This window comes from Aulonocara stuartgranti, assembly GCF_965226115.1.
Source record: "Aulonocara stuartgranti genome assembly, chromosome: 14".
Classification (NCBI taxonomy): Eukaryota; Metazoa; Chordata; class Actinopteri; order Cichliformes; family Cichlidae; genus Aulonocara; species Aulonocara stuartgranti.
In genome coordinates this window covers 3,926,967-3,940,398 of record NC_138950.1, presented here as the reverse complement: position 1 = coordinate 3,940,398, position 13,432 = coordinate 3,926,967, and the positions used below count along the sequence as shown (strand labels likewise).

General features: G+C 41.6%; 1 protein-coding gene across 4 annotated transcripts in view; it reads right to left on the bottom strand.

Moving 5' to 3' along the window:
* The window catches only part of slc8a2b (solute carrier family 8 member 2b), a 200,307-nt gene that overhangs the window by 137,866 nt on the left and 49,009 nt on the right, over nt 1-13,432 (bottom strand). The window contains exon 2 of one of the 4 annotated variants that reach the window (XM_082503049.1): nt 12,724-12,814. The exons of the other annotated variants lie outside the window; for them this stretch is intronic. The gene's annotated coding sequence lies outside the window, so the exon portion shown is untranslated. The remainder of the gene's footprint in view (nt 1-12,723; nt 12,815-13,432) is intronic. 4 annotated transcript variants of the gene reach the window in all.

The following is a 13,432-nucleotide window of genomic DNA, read 5'->3' as shown; positions in this document are numbered from 1 at the left end:
GATGAGCTGGTAGTCAATGAAAGTTGGTAGGAGTGATCAGTGCCGACAGACTTGCTGCAACATCAAGGTGTAACAAACTGAAAAATGTGCGAGTCCCTGAGTGGAGCCAACAGGACCAGAAATAAAGGCTGCTGCTGATGATCCGAAGGTGACAGATGAAATGAAAGCAAAGTTGTCCATCTCCTGTGAGCCGGTTCAACAGTCAAAGACAAATCTGCTGCTTGTTTTTGCCAACAAATTTGCTGTCCTGTCTGTTTGACTGTAACAATTTTGTGTGTACCCATCTTTAAAAAAAATCAAATCTCCTTTAAATATTTGAGGATATAATTGTGTTCTCTGGTTGGATAGTATATTTTGCAAATTGAAAACAGCTACTGTATCTGGCTGCTTGCCACGCCAGGGAAACCTTCCCTGCTTCGATGTCCGACCGTGGATGGCTGCCAGACTTTCAACACTTAATTGGTGTTTCCCCAAAGTAAGATTGCTGGCATGCAAAGGATCCCAAAGCTAGACAAAAGCACCTGCTGCTTAAAATTGCTCAATTACTTAATACTCAATACAGCAGCTCACCTGTTGCCTGGAGCCAAAAATGCACCAAAACAATTAAAAAGTGACATGATTGTTAAAAACTCTAAGGAGCTTGGAAAGAGAAGCGACTGGACTTCTTTAAGTTTTTTCACCTCTCATCAGCGAGGTTCTAAGACCAAATGATGGAGAGTCCCAGGTACTCTCTAGTGGGGGTGTCCCTTAAGAGAATCATTGACCCACTACTGGTGATGTGCCTTATCACACGAGTCGGGGTGTGAAAAAGGCTGTGGGTGATTATCAATAGAGGTTTCGAGTGAAGCCACTGTGAGAGCTTGCCCCCACCCTATCATGAGATCAACTGACGCAAAGTGTGAGTGGGCATTAAGGAGGCTGGGAAGGATCTCAAAACTGGATTATAGATGGCAGACAGTTGGTGTCGTAAATCAACGCCTCTGTTCAAAGATAGACGTTCACAGTAGACATAGATGCTTCTTTCACTCCTCTTTCAAACCATCTGTCTTCTCTTATCTGGATCCAGCGTAAGTTTCTGGACCTCTTAGATTTCTTAGATGACCATGACCCGGATGACTGAAAACCTACACAGATGATTGTTACCGATTTTTTAAAGTTATTTTAATAATGATTCATTCAGTGGGTCAAGTGCTAAAGATCTTTACAACATTTCAGTGTTTTTTAGGCTTCTTACCACCTGATGCTCAAATGCAGAAGCAGTAATTATTGATTTTGATGTGACGCTCTGGTTTAAAAGCCACTGTAATGAAGCTTTTACTTAAATATGAAATATGAACAGTGTGAGTCCACTCCTGCTTTTAGAAAACAAAATATGCTCCTCTTAAACTCACTAAATGCTTCTGTTTCATTGCCAATGTTCCAGCAACTTCTGCTATTCACTAACAGCAGTAAACTTATCACAGCGCTACCATGTAGCACAATGCCACCCAGCTGACAAACAGAGAATGCACTATTATATTTTTAAGTGATTCAGGTCAAATTATACTAAAAGATTTTTAGGATTCCTAATTTTTCAATGTTACAACACTCCTGAGTTTATTCTTTGTTGGAATTCATTACTTTTGGTTCAAGTCAAATTAACCAAAACAAAAAAACTTCTTAATGGCCCTCACTGTTCGAAGTAATCTACTCTGATTGTGTGCTGATTTAGAAAGGCAGCTCTACAAAGGTTTAAGAGAGAGAGAGAGAGAGTGAGCGTGTGCGTGTGTGTGTGTGTGTGTGTGTGGTAAGTCAGGCAAATGAAAAAGAAAAGTCAACTAGCAGGAAGGTGATGCAGTTAGTGCATCTGATGTGTTGTGGTCTTGTTTCTTTCTTTATCTGTCAGCCACATTTTGTCTTCGCTGTCTTGTTATTATGCTGCCAGCATAAGTGTGCCAAACACACATACACAAACACACCCACACCCACACCCACGCGCACACACACACACACACACACACACACACACACACTTACTTCTAGGACAAATAATAATGCCATGGAGTGCAAAAGTAAACAAAAGAGGCAGGTATAAACCTATATAAGGACACAAACTACACACACAAAACACACACTTCCTGTCACAGGGCTGGAGCGCCGCAGTAAACAAACATTGTAGCATCCCGGGCAATAACAGAGCCGCGTTTCAGCAATCGATAAAGAGAAGCATGGCTGACACCTTCACGAATATGAGATGCTGGTTCACAGGCCACAGCAAGCAGCTAACACAGATTCTTTCTGCTGCTCTCTAAAGAAACCACCATCATGTTTGTGCAACAATCCCAATGTAACACACTAAGAACCAAAAATGCAGGAATTTAGCTGCAGAAGCAATGGCTCCAGGATTTACAGCCCTATTCCAGAGAAGGTAAACTGATTGGTGCTGAAAACTAGATGTATGTTAGATTTTCTACACATTCCATAACTTTCACTTTGCCATATTTGTTCTGGTTAGCCCATGAGCCATGTTAATCTTTTTTGGAAACACATTTTTTATCCATTTCCTGTGTCCTGGAACTTTGTTTGATCTTTGCAGCACCGATGTTTTACAAAAAGACTTCCAAAAAGTTAAGCCTTTCAATTCAGTTTTATTTCATTAGCTGGGCCCACGTCCTCATTTTAGATTTGCTAATATTTTTAGGAGATAAAGGCGAATCGCTTAAAACAACACATCTCCCCTCTCTGGTTCTGAACTCGCCTTTCTTAAAAACCCAGAGAGATTATAGTTGCCCTACATTGAAGAACACCAAACCCTCTTCCTATTTTATTGCTTATTTTCATCAACAATTCTGCTAATCTTGTGTGTGTGTGTCCACCCTAGGGGAGCTGGTGTACCACCTTCTCCCGCTAGTTGGAAGCAACTTTTACACACATTTCTACACTCCTCTCTTTTTTTTTCTTTTCTTGTTTTTGTTCCCAATTTTCAACATTTTTAACCCCATTTTTCACTGTTTTTACACACACATCAACTTTTTCCACACAACCATTCTCTTTCATCTCATAACATACTTGTACTCGCATTTCTTACCATACAGTCAAATATTGAGTTTTATCTCTGGCCACTGGGTGAAACGTCCGCTGCTACTGGATCTAGATCCCATATTTACATTCAGAGCATCCCCTGCAATGGCCTTCTTCCCTTCTCGGCAAAAAAGTGCTAATATACCGTCACTCCACACACTGTATTGTGCAGACGTGATTATCAACAGTGGACTTGAACCACCGTTCCCTGTGATGGACCGGTGTTTTTGCAATTACTTTCTAGCAGACGATTGCTTTTCTTTGCACAACACCAGAACCGAACACAAGCCTGGGGACTCGAACCCCAGGATTCTCCTCCCAGAGACTCGAACTCAGCAAGCACTTCACGACTCGGCAAGACAAAAAACTCCTCATGACTGTATACAAAGTTAGCTACAACTCACCCATCTGCAGGAGTTCCCTCAAAGTTGATGGTCTCGGTGGTGACTGAAACACACGGTTCTGTGACTCCTCCAATTCCTTCGCTTCAAAAGCTGGTAGGACCATCCCATCCTCATCGCCATTTTGTTGTGGAAGTTTTCCATTTAAATAAAGCCTGCAGACGAGCGGTAGCTAACATTCTTTAATCAAAACACACAAAGAACAGACAACCAAGCTTGATGAAGTCCCTGCATGACCACGGGACAGACGGTCAGTATAGTCTCCCTGAGCCTAGTATGGCTCTCAGTTAATCAAGACATGAGCTGCGGTTTGGGGAAGGCCTCAATGGGGACTGGTGGCAGCTCCCGGGCCTGGCAGATCCTCATGTACTAATAAAAAGTGAAGAAGTTTGCAGGGGGGGCTATACATAATACCCAGAAGGTGCGTGTTTGGAAGTGTGGTCACACTCCTGAAATCCAGATAATTTATCTCCAGTTTTTTACTGCCAACAGTCACCTCAAGGTGCTTTATACTGTATGGAAAAGACAGCAATTAAATTATTTTTTGGTAGAATTAATTCAACAGTCATGGATGGATTTGGTTGAAAAAAAAAATGGGACCAGAGGTCAGTCCACCAAGAAAGGGAATTTAATCAGATCTGGATTCATGAATGTTGGATGGATTCTTTACTGTAGTGAGATCAGAGAAAACTGGACCTTATGCTTCAGATTTTTACATCTTCACAAATTCATCTCAAACTCATCACAAAAATGACACAAACTAATCCAGTCAGGGACTAAATTCACCCTGCTGCTGAAATTATTACTATGAAACGTCTCTGGAGTCACTCGCAGGCAGATCGGCCTTGTTGTTTACAACCTAAACGAGCTAATTTGTAATTACAGTTTGTGCCTTCCTTTCTTTTCTAAAGTGAAAAATGTTGTTTTTCTACCAGCAGGAAACTTCAGTTCAACAATTCAACAGCGTCTCATTCTACAAACATTTTTCTCTCTACTGAACCAGTCACAGCACACATGTCACATTACAGCAGACCGGATATTAAAATGTCAGACGAATTATTTCAGCATGATGCCCACATTTGTGTCTGCTTCACCTTCTGTCACTGGGTTATTCTTTGCAGAAGACAACAGAAGAAGAGGTAAAGAGCAGATAACAGGTTCAACTCGGAACTCTAATGGTTGGTGAATATTATCACTCTGGGATTTTGGCTCATTAGAACATATTGCTACTCTTGTCATTCAGAAACCTATTAGCACCAAACCTACAGGTCCAGACTCACACTGCTGTTAAACAAACAGTAATGAGTACACTGAAGTAGAGCTGGTTGGATGGCTGTATACCTGATGTGATGGAGAGAGACAGCAGATTTTAGTCTAAGGGAGACTGATGTTTTCTCCATCACTGTCTTCTTAGAAGTTCCTAATTAAAGGGGTTGTTGGACTTTTAAGGGATATACCAAATTAAGAATAATTACCGAGACATTTCTGATTCAATAACAATCTTAAGGCAAAAAGAAAAGACCAGAATTCAAGATGACAAGTAATCCCTTTAACAGCATGTGTTGATCAGTGGGTGGTGGGGAGGTCTGGAAAGTGATTTACAAGTCGCAGCAGGCACCAGACAAGAAATACTGTGATGAAAGAGGCTGAAGGACAGAGAATCATTCCCAGTTTGTAAGGATGTGAGAACATCTGTGGACAGTCAGAGCCCAGATTGCAATTTAAATGTTAACGGATTCAAAGTAAAGCAGGCAAAGTGATAATTACAAGTGAAAGGGGAAGCTACTTTCAGCAGCTCCCTTATTTACAAAGGTCATCACAGCAGATAGCGCCACATGTTTTTTAACACCAGAGATTGAACCAGAGTTGTTTAGGTAAGCCACTACACTATGGAAGTGCTAATTCTGATTACTTTTAATAGGTTATTTTGCTTTGTTTAATTGGAGTCTTCTCACATGTGCACACACTTCCTGCTTTTTTTTTTTTTTAAATTTTACACTCCTTTCATGTTGCAAAGTACATATGGCAGATATATGATCTTGCAAATAGAAAAGCTGCTATTATGTGAAAACAAAGCTTCTCCAGACATCACCTGATAGGTGCAAGTGAGAACACAAGTGTTCAGCATTAGCTTGTTTGTAACCTCCCAGCTCACGAGCACCAAGCCAGTCAGATTACAGCAATGTGTACAAAGCACTGTTGGCTGCTTGATGCACTCACCGCTCGCAAAATATATCCTTAATGTCGAGGGTTTCACTTCCTGGTTAAATGAATGTTGGAATAACTTTGCATCACTGCGGACATAAAGTTATGTTACACTAGGGCTGGTGCTTTGATCTTTACTGATTGGTTTAGGCAAATCAAATCCTCGCTGTCAGAAATTGGTAAGAATCTCACATTAGATCGAAATGGAGTGCCATGCGTTATTAATTGTGATTTTGGGCTAATCACCACAAATATAATTAAATGAAAAAGCTACTTAAGGGGTGACAATGGAGAGATAATCCACAGTATGTAGATAAAAAGTAATTAAAAAAAAATCACTTTGAACGGTCAGTGAACCCAGAAAACGCAATGTATAAAAATTAGTCTATAAACTAGTTACTACATCCTCACACATGGTAAACAGGAGGATATTAGCTTGCGATGACAGCTTCATAGCTAATGGGCTCCCATGTCTTCACATAAACATCATTATTCTTATAAATCTGGCTTGTTGTCAGGGTTAGGTCGCTGGCAGCCAGACGATACTCTGGGTACTTGATCTATTTGTGTGCATGTTCGCCTCATTACTCAGTGTGAAGAGCAAATCTTTGGTTTTCGCAAATGATCTGTTACCTGTGCTGCTGCAGTTCCCTAACGAAGAGCTTTCCAGATTAAGGGCCAGACCTGAAATCTCAACAGGCTGAAACGGTGCACAGAGCTGCTCACAGCAGAGCTCGCTCAACAAGGAAGGTCAGGAGTGATGGAAGGATGAAAAAGATCAAATTGTTAATATAAATTGAGACTTTCATTTCATTTACATTAGTGGAAATAATGTTTTATTTTCATTGCTGATGCTGCCCATTCAATGCTGAGGTTAATAATTACAGAAACACAAGTTTAATGTGAGTCTTAATGAGAAGCAGGGTCGTATCGTATCGCATTGTTTTGCCTTTATGCCGGTTCCAAACAGCTGACAGCGTCCCGCTGATGTCAATTATACAACCAAACCAGAGCAGTCAAATACCAGCTCGCTGCAGCATGCAACAACATTTTCCCATTTGAAGAGAACATATTCATTTAGTGGTTATGAGGCCATTTTCACAACCAACTACACTCAACAAAAATATAAACGCAACACCTTTGTTACTGCTCCCATTCCCCATGGGATGGACGTAGAGACCTAAAATTCATTCCAGATACACAATATAACCATCCCTCCCAAACAGTGGTCACAAATCAGTCCAAATGTGTGGTAGTGGGCACATCTGCTATATTGAGATAATCCATCCCACCTCACAGGTGTCCCACATCAGGATGCTGATCTGACATCATGAGTAGTGCACAGGTGTACCTCAGACTGCCCACAACAAAAGGCCACCCTGGAATGTGCAGTTTTGTCTCACAGCAAAATGCCACAAGCAATGAGGGAGCGTGCAATTGGCATGCTGACAGCAGGAATGTCAACCAGATCTGTCGCCCGTGCATTGAATATTCATTTCTCAACCATAAGCTGTCTCCACAGGCGTTTCAGAGAATATGGCAGCACATCCAACCGGCCTCACAACCGCAGACCTCGTGTAACCACACCAGCCCAGGACCTCCACATCCAGCAGGTTCACCTCCAAGATCGTCTGAGACCAGCCACCCAGACAGCTGCTGGAACAATTGGTTTGCACAACCAAACAGTTTCTGCACAAACTGTCAGAAACCGTCTCAGGGACGCTCAACTGCATGCCCGTCATCCTCATCGGGGTCTTGACCTGACTCCAGCTCGTCGCCGTAACAGACTTGTGTGGGCAAATGCTCACATTCGATGGCGTCTGGCACGTTGGAGAGGTGTGCGCTTCACGGATGAATCATGGTTCACATTGTTCAGGGCAGATGGCAGCTGAGAATGTCCCAGTTCTTGCATGGCCAGCATACTCACCGGACATGTCACCCATTGAGCATGTTCGGGATGTGCTTGACCGGCGTATACGACAGCGTGTACCAGTTCCCACGAATATCCAACAACCTCGCACAGCCATTGAAGTGGAGTGGACCAACATTCCACAGGCCACAATTGACAATCTGATAGACTCCATGCGACGATGTGTTGCACTGCATGAGGCAAATGGTGGTCACACCAGATACTGACCGGTTCTGGGTCCCCAGACCCCCAATAGCGCAAAAAACTGCACATTCCAGGGTGGCCTTTTGTTGTGGGCAGTCTGAGGTACACCTGTGCACTACTCATGATGTCAGATCAGCATCCTGATGTGGCACACCTGTGAGGTGGGATGGATTATCTCAATATGGCAGATGTGCCCACTACCACACATTTGGACTGATTTGTGACCACTGTTTGGGAGGGATGGTTATATTGTGTATCTGGAATGAATTTTAGGTCTCTACGTCCATCCCATGGGGAAAGGGAGCAGTAACAAAGGTGTTGCGTTTATATTTTTGTTGAGTGTACCTCACATTACCGTCTTATGGCACCAGAAATTTTTATTCCCTGCATACAGAGTGAAATCTCTGAAAAAGATTCAAACTGAAGAATGACGACTGACTCTGTGAAGGTTAGTTATGCTGATTCTAACAGCAGAGGAACCTCCCGACCTCCTCACTGTGTTTTCTTTCACCTTTACACTGCAGAGCGGTCATGCTTTTTCTTTATTCCTGTCAAGTTTAGCCCCTTACATAGGTGGATGGTCATATTACACATGGCCAAACAATGAGATCAGCAGATGTGAAAGTAATTTCTGACATAAGAGTTTTGACTTCCAAAGGCTCTAAATTCTCTGGTTCTGATATTTTCTTCTACTCTTTGTCATCTCAACTGTTGGTCAGGATTTCACTGAAATGTTGTATGTAAAACATGGACCCACTGTGATGTCATCCATTGGTTACCTACTTAAAAAACTGCCCCCTGCTGTCTATTAGAAAGAAAGCAAATTTGAGGCTCTGAGAATGAAGCCACACCCACCACCAGCTTATCCCTTTGCGAGTGGTCGCTAATTAGAAAAAGTATGTTTTAAAGGGAGAAGTGCTATAGTACAAGGTTCAGAATGAGGTGAATAAGGGATATTTTTGAACTGTGACGTATGCAAAGCTATTGGAGTGTAAGACTAAAGAAAATGGAGCTGGAAATGAGCTTATCAGGGCCACTAAAAGGTCTAATGAATGAGATAATATTGACAGGCCTTCATTAATTTTGTCACAGTTACAGGTCCGTCAGACGCTGCTCTGACGTCAGAAACAGGCTGCTTTACCAGACTGACTTCTTCCCAACTTCTTAGTTGTATATCTGATATACAGAAAAGGTTTAACAGAATCTAAAAAATACAAAAGGACCTTTTCTGCTCCCCGTATTTGTAATCAAAAGATTAGAGGTAAAATCTAATTTTAAAACACAAAGAAAAAAACAAAGAAGTTTAGAGGCAAGTGAAATATGACCATCTGCTTCATCCCATCATCGGCTGAAAGCCTATAGACACATTTTGGCACGATGACTGAATTACATTTGGATAAATCCAATTAGCTCCAACAGTGCTGTCATGGATTCTCTCTGATGTTTGGTGTCCCAAAAAACTCTGGAGACAAGGGGTACTTAGAGATGAATAAAATGCAAGTGAGCACAGAAACGGAAATATTCCCGATTTGTCTTCATACAGTCACACGGCAGATTTGAGTAGCATTTAAGGGGATGAAAGGGGGCAGATTCACACTGATAGTTCAACATCGTCATATTTGTTCATACATTTATAAAAAGGCAACTTAAAGCAGACGGTGCAGGGCGAAGTCACACACATATTTCACTTCAATGTCTATAGAGTAATGAGTCCACATCTACAGAGGTCAGTAATAGCTATTTCATGATCATTTTCCAACTTGGTTATAACATTAGATGAGTCTGAAAGTCATTTTGTTTTAATTTACATGCTTAATACTCTCTGATGGACCACTCAGGGCACGTAGATTTAATTTCAATATCAAATGTGCACAGAAATATCCCCAGGTTGTGTGTGAGTGAGTCACTGGAACATTGCAGGTAAATGTCCTGGGAGAAGGAACAGATAGCTCTATCATGTCAGAAGCACATTTATCATGCTGATAGCAGGCACTTCACCACTCAGCTAGGTACATTTAACACCTCACTGAGGAACATCTTGACTCTAATGTGCTTACACAAGCAGAAACTTGAGGTGCGTTCACAATAAGACACTTCTTAACTCATTATTTTCTCATTTGTCTCTTCCTTCTCTTTGATCCTGATTCCATGTTCTTCTTACTTGACATTCTTTGTCTCTTTCTAGAGGGAACCAATTAATCAACCCTGAAATTACTTCATCAAATCAAAGATGACAGAACAACAATTCTTTAGATTATAAGACTGTGTTGTGACTCTCTCCCTCATCAGTCAAGGTCGCGTCGACCGAAGATTGTTGACTTTTGCCTAACTGGGCGAAGGGACACTTTCTCTCGGCTGAACATGGAACACACACACACACACACACACACACACACACACACACACACACACACACACACACACACACACACACACACACACACACCCTCCAAACGCCTTCGAAGCTTATGTCTTCTATGTAGTGAGATGTGCTGATTCATGTGCTGAGGTGTTTTTTTGTCTGTTCTCAAACTGATCTCCCTGTTGGAGCTCAGTCTGGGGGGGGAGTTCTTTTTTCTCCTCGTCTTTCCTCAATTTGTGCATTTTCCATTGTTATACCTCTCTGACCTGTCTTCCCCATGTGATGCTGTAATGTGTGTATGGTCGGAAGGGTAAGATGGCGCAGGCAAAGGTCGGCAGCCTTAACCCAACAAATTTCCCACGCGTGGGACTAATAAAGGTTATCTTATCTTATGAGGTGTGATTATTTAAAAGAAACTGTTGAACTTTAGCAGATCGCCCCCTCAAGATAATTTTCTTGTGCACCTCTGGTCAGTTTACAGAACACCATTTTGAGAATGCATCATTGAAATGCGTGTCTGTTCTTATGTACTCTCCCACCTGTGAAGCACACTGGATGGCTTGACCTGGAAGGAAAATCTCTCTCACTTTCTCTTTTGGCAAATTGGCACAAATTAATGTTGGTTTCTCAAAATTTTCTCCCTCAGACACATCACAGTGGAACTCCATACTGCCAGTTTAACCTCTACAGGAATGTTGTGCATGCTCCTAGTTATACTCCTGACCTGACAGTCCACTTTTAGAGCTTCATCCCAAATGTAGGGCTGTAGCCGTGGAGCCAGCTGTTGTGTTCACGACGAGTTGGGAGAAGATCATCTTCAAGAGGAAATCAGCCACTTTTACAGAGTCTCTGAATTTTTTAATTGTTCTTGCAGTCACAATGCATTGTGTCTCAGTTATGCATTACATGTCCTTTTGTGCGTCGCTTCCACGTTTTGCAGAGGCAAAGCATCAAATGTGTTTAATACATGTTTTGCTGTGATACTGGGTTGATTAGGGAATTGGGTGAGATCCATAAAGGGGCAAATAAACTCTGATCTTTTCCTAACCAGGTGCTTAATTCTAAAGCAAGTGAAAGCCGAAATAGAAGAAAGGGGAAAAATATTGAAGCTGTTTGAAAAACACAATACCACAGTCTCCTGGATGATACACTGGGTCCATTATTGCTCAGAGATCAATAGAGCCTGCCATGCCTGGTTTTGGCCAAAGGACATCTAGTGTGTAACTATGAAAACCTAATGCGACAAAGTCCTGTTTGTAGAGGACACTTTCCAAAATGAGAAACACAAGGTGTTGATGCTGGTAGTGTAAGACCTGGATAAGCCTTTTATCTGAAAACTTACACACTGGCAAAGGTTCATTGTTATCTTCCCTGCTGTTGTTGCCTCATGGCACAACAAGAAAATGAGTTTAATAGGTTTTTTACGGACCTTCGCAAGGATGTGTGTTTAATGACTGAATATCTCCACAATGAGTGCTGACACATGCAGCTCATGGACTGACTTTAGCTGAGAATTAACATTGATTTTACAATATTCTGGCTCCAAGCAAGGTGTGTGTGTGCCTGCTGGTGCCATTATGGCTATGTTCACACTGCAGGTCTTAATGCTCAATTCTGATTTTTTGATCAAATCCGATTTTTTGTCTGCTTGTTCACACTACAAATAAAATGCGACAGCAAAAGCGTTCAGTGTGAACGCTCAAAGCAGCCCGCATGCGCAAAAGAAGACGCCACACACAACGGGCTCTGTTTAGACCTAGACCAAACAGTATTGTTTGACAGATGGCCGTTAATATAAAGACTTTGGACTTTACGTTTCCCAATTTTTGCTTTAAGTTATTTTGTTATTGACATAATAATGTAAATAACCTAATAATGATCCTTATTGCTGTTTTAGAGGAGCGGTGCTTCAAAGGATAGTTGCAGATTTCTGTCAGAATCTGCAGATTATACAGTACAAATAAAATGTTCAGGTTGTCTTCCCAACAGCTTCATTAACATCTACACTGGATGGCCAGGAAGCGTTCACGATGTCTTCTTGGGCGCTGATAATTAGCGTCTGTCTTGTGTCAGTGACGTAAAAGACGGATTTAATGCGACACGACCGTTCAAATAGCAGTCGCTTTCTAAAACATCAGATATGTATCGGATTCAGGACCACATACAAAAGTGACCCAGATCGGGTTTGAAAATATCGGATTTGTGCCGTTCACACTGTCAGACCATGATTGGATATGGGTCGCATAGGGTAAAAAAAAAATTTAAAAAAAAAATCGGATTTGATGCGCTTTCGCCTGCAGTGTGAACGTAGCCTAAGTGATTTAATGAGTCATGGGTGATTTAGCATTTACCAAGTAATGTGTCTGCTTTCTAACCACCATGTTTAAATTCAATTTCAATTGAAAGGGCAAAGAAAAAGCTTGTTTATTTAAAGGTAATATTACCGTTCAGAGTGGTATACTGTCTGTTAAAAAGTGCTCACACACACACACACACACACACACACACACAGCAGAGTCTGACAGTGAGGTAATAGGTTAAGGTGAAGGTTATAAAGCGTGAAGCAGTGACTGAAAAAATACCTCTGGCGTGGTTTTTCAGTGTGTTCTCTTTTATCGCCCTCCCAGGATTGTCATGGAAAACTGCACCACACTGCAGGCAAGATGGAGGTAGCTCCAGAGTGAAGGAATTGATTTCAGTTGAAAGTGATTGTTGCAGCATGTTGGAAAAAGATGGAAAAAAAAGCTCAGAAAATCTGCCTCAAGTGGAGCCCACAAATTCAGTTTCATATATGCAATCACTACCCAAGGCAAAGCAGCCATTTATGACAATGATAGGTGTTCTCATTTTGAATTGCAGCTGTTAACCTGAACCTGAATGACAATGCTGCGTCATCTCTGGGCCCCTCCAGGCTTGATTGATTGGTTCGCTTTATTGTTATTGTAAAGCAGGGAAGCAAAACAATGGAATTACCTATTTAATCTGGCTATTACTGCTTTCCCAGTAGAGGCTGAAAATTGCAGGAAAACCACCAATAATAAGAGAATTGATGGACCTGTTCTTGTTACATCCTCTCAGCTCTGACCACCTCCACTGACCAATGGCAGCAGCCTTTTCCTTTTTTTAATGAATGCATTATTTAGGCCTTCATGCTTAAACAGATGGTAGGCAAGAGATCAAAAGGTTCAAGACTCAAAGTGAGAAATGGGAAAGTATGCTGTCAACTATCATGATGCATACCAAAATAATAATGCAGGAACAACTATATGCATGTGTCAAAGAAAAACCGAC